General features: G+C 47.2%; 1 protein-coding gene across 1 annotated transcript in view; it reads right to left on the reverse strand.

Annotated features, from left to right (window-relative positions):
* Positions 1-5763, reverse strand: part of NDNF (neuron derived neurotrophic factor) — a 30527-nt gene extending 24764 nt beyond the window's left edge. Inside the window, exon 1 of the mRNA XM_001513476.4 lies at positions 5025-5763. The gene's annotated coding sequence lies outside the window, so the exon portion shown is untranslated. The remainder of the gene's footprint in view (positions 1-5024) is intronic.
* Positions 5764-6000: the final 237 nt, after the last annotated feature.

Here is a 6000-nt window from a genome sequence, read left to right on the forward strand (position 1 = left end):
AATGAATCCTAAATCTAATCTAGCAGTGTATGTTATTTCCCCCTAACTCTACACTGTAAAAGGACCCAGTATCCAGCTGATCTGTAGTAAAATCTGTCTCTTCATCACAACAAAACCTATAGAAAGTTAGTTCGAGTCCATTCTAGTCCTACCTGAGTAAAGTCTTCTTCTGTTACAAAATTAGAACACAAAAAACTTTTTTCCCTCTCCCATAATCAAGCTGGTATATTCTTTCCAAATTCCATATGAATTTGGTTTCCCAAGTACCATACGAGGGAGAGAATTCCATGAGATTACTAGGCTGTGGCTAGTCATCAAGAGGGAAGCTAAGGGAAAGACTGAAAAAAGAGAGATGGAGGATGAGGTCTCAGCATCTCTATGGGGTATGAGGAAATAAGGAGAAAACCTGACACCTGCTGTTGGCATGGTGATTGTTGGGCTAGGGTACAGCCAACATCAGGGGGCAACTCGGAGGCAGACAACACTGAATTTATTGGCAATCTTGTAAAATTCTGTAACTGCTCCAAAATTTAGAACATGCTATATTTTGCTGGGGTTCCTAACTTGCCATATTTCTAAGAAAAAAAAGAGAGAGAGAGAAAAGATAATTGTGAGGCTTTCCTTTAGATGGAAATTAAAATGTGGAAGCCTGACTGCACAAGTTCTAAATAACAGTAATAATAATACTGTTGGTATTTGTTAAGCGCTTACTTTGTGCCAAACACCGTTCTAAGCGCTGAGGTAGGTACAAGGTAATGAGGCTGTCTCACGTGGGGCTCACAGTCTTCATCCCCATTTTACAGATGAGGTCACTGAGCCACAGAGAAGTTAAGAGACTTGCCCAAGGTCACACAGCTGACAAGTGGCAGAGCCGGCGTTAGAATCCGTGACCTCTGACTCCCAAGCCCAAGCTCTTTCTATTAAGCCATGCTGCTTCTCAGTATTGGTAGTAAATACTGGTAGTAATAAATGCCAGTATTGGTATGGAATAATAAAACAGTTTATTTTAGTATAGCACCCGTTCCAAGTTCTGAACCATAAAAGAATGGTCAATTAATTAACTCGGAACGTAACTCTTAAACTCAGCCCTTAAAGCACAACTTTGGGGCAGTCCATTGAGACTTCACTGAACTGCAATTTGGGGGAATCCTTTTGCCTCTACCAAAACATTAGAGACTCTTAAAAGATTGCCAAGTGTAGGCAGGGAAACTAATTCACTTCAAAATGAACACAACAAATTATAGACCTATTCATCTCAAACTGAAATAAATCATTTTTGTGACTATGAGAATAGGATGTTTGATTTGGGTAAAGTCCAGGATCAATAGGGCAAGTCAGTTCTTTCCGTTTTCCAAGTGGCTAGCACATGGCAATTTTCTGGTAAGGTTGAGCCCTTAGCCCGCTGCCACCGCAAATGGGTGAAGCGTGGTCGAGAATAGGGCTGATGAAAAGCAGAGAAGGAAGTGTGAAATAATTTGTAAAATGCATGTTGACTTTTCACTAGCATCCCATGTTGGGTTCACAGGGAAACTGAGAACAGTACAAATCTGGAAATCTATGCTTTGCTCTAAGACACCAAATCACAATAATCCTAGGAAAGTTGCTAACGTGTTTACAATTGTTTTGCATTCAAAACTGTCTTGCCAAGAACATATCTGCCACACTGAAAGGTCAAAAATAAATATCTGATGTCAAGGGAAAAAAAAAGTAGGATAAACTAAGGGGGAGAAAAAAAAGGACTACAATCTGAAGTCATATTCCAATATCTAATAGTAGTGTTTAACTCTTATTGAAGGATTTCTTCACACAGGCTGAAGGGGAGGAATCAGAGCTACACATTTCTCGCTTTTCTTTTTCAAACACTGATCTAAGTTTTAATTTAAATATAATCCTTTCCTCTTCGTATTCTGGCAGGAACGATGAATATAAGGACTGAAAAAAGGACTAAGAACAGAAACGCCAAGTTCCTGAAGCCGTCTGGAAAAAAAAAAAGCTACTACTTCATCCGTAGAGTGACCCATTGTGGCTATTTCGAATGCAGCACTCTCTCAGCATGGCACTGGCAAGGATATTACATTAGCCCATAACAATAAGCTAACCAGATTCTGGAAAGCATGATACTTTACCACATGAATGTTAAATAGGTCCAGAACAAATAAACTTGGGGAACTGGCTTTTTTTTTTTAAAAAAAAAGTACTATATTCTTCAATTATATATTTTGTTATGTTTTAAGAGATAAAAGTTGTATCTGCAAGTGATTAAACGATGCTTTATATTCAGTCTCATTTCTGTTGAAATAAATGCGTAATTTAAACCACACATAATTCATAGCAATTTGGTCCCATTACAGTGTTCTAGCTTCTTTTTTATGATAGTTACTAATTGAAACAGACTGTTACCGCCATGCTTAGCTTGTTCATTTGACATTCAGGTTTAATGAATAAAAAGTCTTGACATAAAAATGAAAACAATAACACAGACAAGACTGAGCTGTAGTGTTTAGAGTGTGTGGCAAAGATTAAGGGATGTTACCAAAGTTAGGCATTGGGGAAGAAGGACACTTGAAGCTCAGATTATTTTTTTCTTTCAAAAGAGTATTTTTGAAAGAAATGTGAAATAATACTCACTTTTCTACCCAAACAACCTCACCCCCAAAAGAGTATGAACAGGAAGCTACCATAGAAGGATGTGGCAGTACATTCTTTATACTCTCTTAAGTACACATTTAGATTGAAATTGGGAATTGGGACCACAATTAATTACATCGCCCACTATTTCAAAACTCTGAGGAGGGAAAGACAATTCGATAAACTGGGACATTGCAGGGGAGCAGCCATCTGAAGAGTTCTGGAACTGATCCCTGGGAAACACAATAATATTTTTCTTGGGACTGATCGACCCGATGTGTGGGAGAAGTGTCAGAAGTTATACCCCCTTTGTTATTTTCACAGAAATCACTTTCTGACTCCACTTAGTAAGAGATTGACAGATAAACAAACTAAGAGCAAATGCAGTGTCCTTTCGTGGGGCCGACCATGATTGCTTATTATCATTCTTAATAAAATAAGAAACACAAAATATACGAAGTTCCTACACTTCTTGGACTATGTGCCTTTGGGGACCAGGAACTGGGCCTATAGCTCAGCAGTGCATTCCTTCCCAGCGCTTAATACAGTGCTTTGCATCTACTAAGCGCTTAATAAATACCACTAGTCCTATTTTACGGTACAGAGCACTCTCTCATCATATTCTTCAAGATAATAAAACAAGTCAATCCCATCAAATCCTTAACAGCTGGTCCCGCGGGAGGGCTGTGTATCTCCATTCCTGCGAACCCGGGACGGATCTGCGTTGTTTGGAGGGGGCGGGGGAGGCAGTGGGTCCGATTTCTTTCCCTTAAAGTCTCCATGGGTGGGTGCCTGGGTCCTCTTGGCTCCTCGGGGACAGGGTGGGACGAGGGGGAAGGAGGGAGGACGAGGCTCGGGAAATAGGGGGAGGGGGGAGAAAGAGAGAGAGCCAGAGTGAGAGAGTAGAGAAAGAGGGAAAGAAAGGAGATGGAGAAAGAGAGGAGAAAGATGATAGAGGGAACGAGAAAAAGAGAGAAATAAAGAGAAAGATGATAGAGGGAAAGAGAGAAAAAGAGAGAAATAAAGAGAAAGATGATAGAGGGAACGAGAAAAAGAGAGAAATAAAGAGAAAGATGATAGAGGGAAAGAGAGAAAAAGAGAGAAATAGAGAAGAGAAAGATGACAGAGGGCAAGTGAGAAAGAAAGAGAAAAAGAGAAAGGAGAGAAAGAAGAGAGAAAGAGGACAGAGGAAGAGAGAAAGAGGACAGAGAAAGAGAGAAGAGGTCAGAGAACAAGAGAGAAGAGAAAGAAGAGGACAGAGAAAAAGAGAGGACAGAGAAAGGAGAAAGAGGACAGAGAAAGGGAGAAGGGAGAAAGAGGACAGAGAAAAGAGGAGAAAGAGGACAGAAAAAGAGTGCAGAGAAAAAGAGAAGACAGAGAAAAAGAGAAGAGAAGACAGAGAAAAAGAGAAGAGAAGACAGAAAAAGAGGAGAGAGAAAAAGAGAGAAAGGAGAGAAAAAGAGAAGAGAAAGAAGACAGAAAAAGAGAGAAGGGAGAAAGAGGAGAGAAAAAGAGGAGAAAGGGGACAGAGAAGAGGGTAGAGAAAAAGAGGAGAAAGAGAAGAGGGCAGAGGAAAAGAGAGAAAGAGAAGAGGACAGAGAAAAAGAGGAGAGAAAAAGAGAAGAGCAGCGAGAAAAAGAGAGAAAGCGCGAATGACTGAGTGTGAATGCGTTGGTCAGTTGGTCGGGGAGATCACCCGCCGCCGCCCCCCGGGGTCCCGGGCCAGCGGAATCCTTTCAGAGTGATTGAAGGGAGTCGAAAGAACAGACAGCCCCAGCCAACACCGCCCAAAGACCTTAGTTAAGAAGGAAGATAAACCAAGCCGGACCCGCCGCTGCCTTTTCCGCGCCCGGGCCGGTGCCCGCTCCCCAAGTTTGGGGGGAGTGTGCCAGGCTGCCCCCCTTCCCAAGGAGTTTCCAGCTTTGAGCCCGGGGTCTTTTTCGCTCTCTAATGAAGGCTGCAGGGTCGGGATGGGGTCTGACCAGTCCTGGGCTGCCCGGGAGAGGGGGGCAACCCCCAGCTCCTTCCCTTCCAGTGGGAAGGGGGGCCCCCAACACCCCCTACCTCCTTTTCTCACGCTTTCTCCCTCTGCGGGACACTTGTGCCCATTGCGAACCCCCTAATTGGAGATCCGGGTTGCAGGCGCCCCCCCGGCCCAGGGGGGACCCCTTTTCTCCCCCTTGCCCCCCAGCACCCCTCGTCCCGTCCCACCCGACAAAAAGCCTGGAGATTGCAGGCCCTCCGACGCTCACCCCGAGGAATCCTCCTCTCCTCCACCCCAGACCTCCGGGGACCCGCAGAGACACAGAAACTCACCCAGAGACACTGGGTGCGTGTTGTGTAGGGGTGGGTGTAGGCGCGCACGCAGTTGGAGAGGTGTTTTCCCTCTTGCTTACCTTAAAAAGGGGCTGGTTTTTTTTTTGCCGGGATGGAGATGGTAGCAGGGGGGAAAAAAATCCCTCTCCAAGGTGTCGGTGAGCTAAATATGCAGCGTCCCTCCGGCTCCGATTTACAGGCCAAACGCCCCTACCCGGTGCCAACAGCGGGGAGAGGGAGGGGAGACCGAAAGGGGGGGAAATAAAGTGTGCTAAACTTTGCGGCGGGAGCGGCAAACTTTCCAGGCAGGCGGAGGGAAAGAGGGAGGGGAGATGCAGGCGACTGGAGAGTTTGGTGCCCGGCGGAGGGGGCAGAGAAGAGGCGGGCCTCCGGGGGACCGGGCCCAAAGGTCGGAGCGTTTGCAGGTTTCCCCTCCTCGGGAAGCTCCTTGCAGTGGGGAGGATGCTGGGCAGAGCTGGGCCCAAAGGGGCTGCTGCTGCGGGAGGGAGCGCTGCCCTGGGGAGGGAAGGCGGGAGCGGGGGAAAAGGGGCAAGGCGCCGGCTCCTTCCAGCAGATGCTAGGAGCTGGGAGCACGGAGCTGGGTGCTCGGAGCACGGAGCTGGGAGCAGGGAGCACGAAGCTGGGAGCAGGGAGCACGAAGCTGGGAGCACGGAGCTGGGAGCAGGGAGCACGGAGCTGGGTGCACGGAGCTGGTCGGCGCGGGAGGAAGCTTAGGCTGGTCGGTGTTGGCGGGCTGGTCTCCTTGCTCCGTCTGCGCCCCGGCCGCTGTGCTGGGCGCTGGGAGTGAGCTCGCTCCCACTGGCCCTAGGGAAGCCCGGACCCTCTTCCCCGCCCGCTCTCTCCCCCTCCCTCCTTTCCTCCCTCCCTCTTCCCTCCCCGCGGCCAAACACACACACACACACACCACACTACTCTACACCCACCCACCCCCCCCCCCAGGACCAACCCTCCCACATCGTCCCTGGTCCCGCCGTCCTAGGGGAGAAAAGGTCTGGTGTAGCCCCCTCCCGCGCCCCGAGAAAAGGTGGGAGACAC

This window comes from Ornithorhynchus anatinus, chromosome 12 (genome assembly GCF_004115215.2).
Source record: "Ornithorhynchus anatinus isolate Pmale09 chromosome 12, mOrnAna1.pri.v4, whole genome shotgun sequence".
In the NCBI taxonomy this organism is placed as follows: domain Eukaryota; kingdom Metazoa; phylum Chordata; class Mammalia; order Monotremata; family Ornithorhynchidae; genus Ornithorhynchus; species Ornithorhynchus anatinus.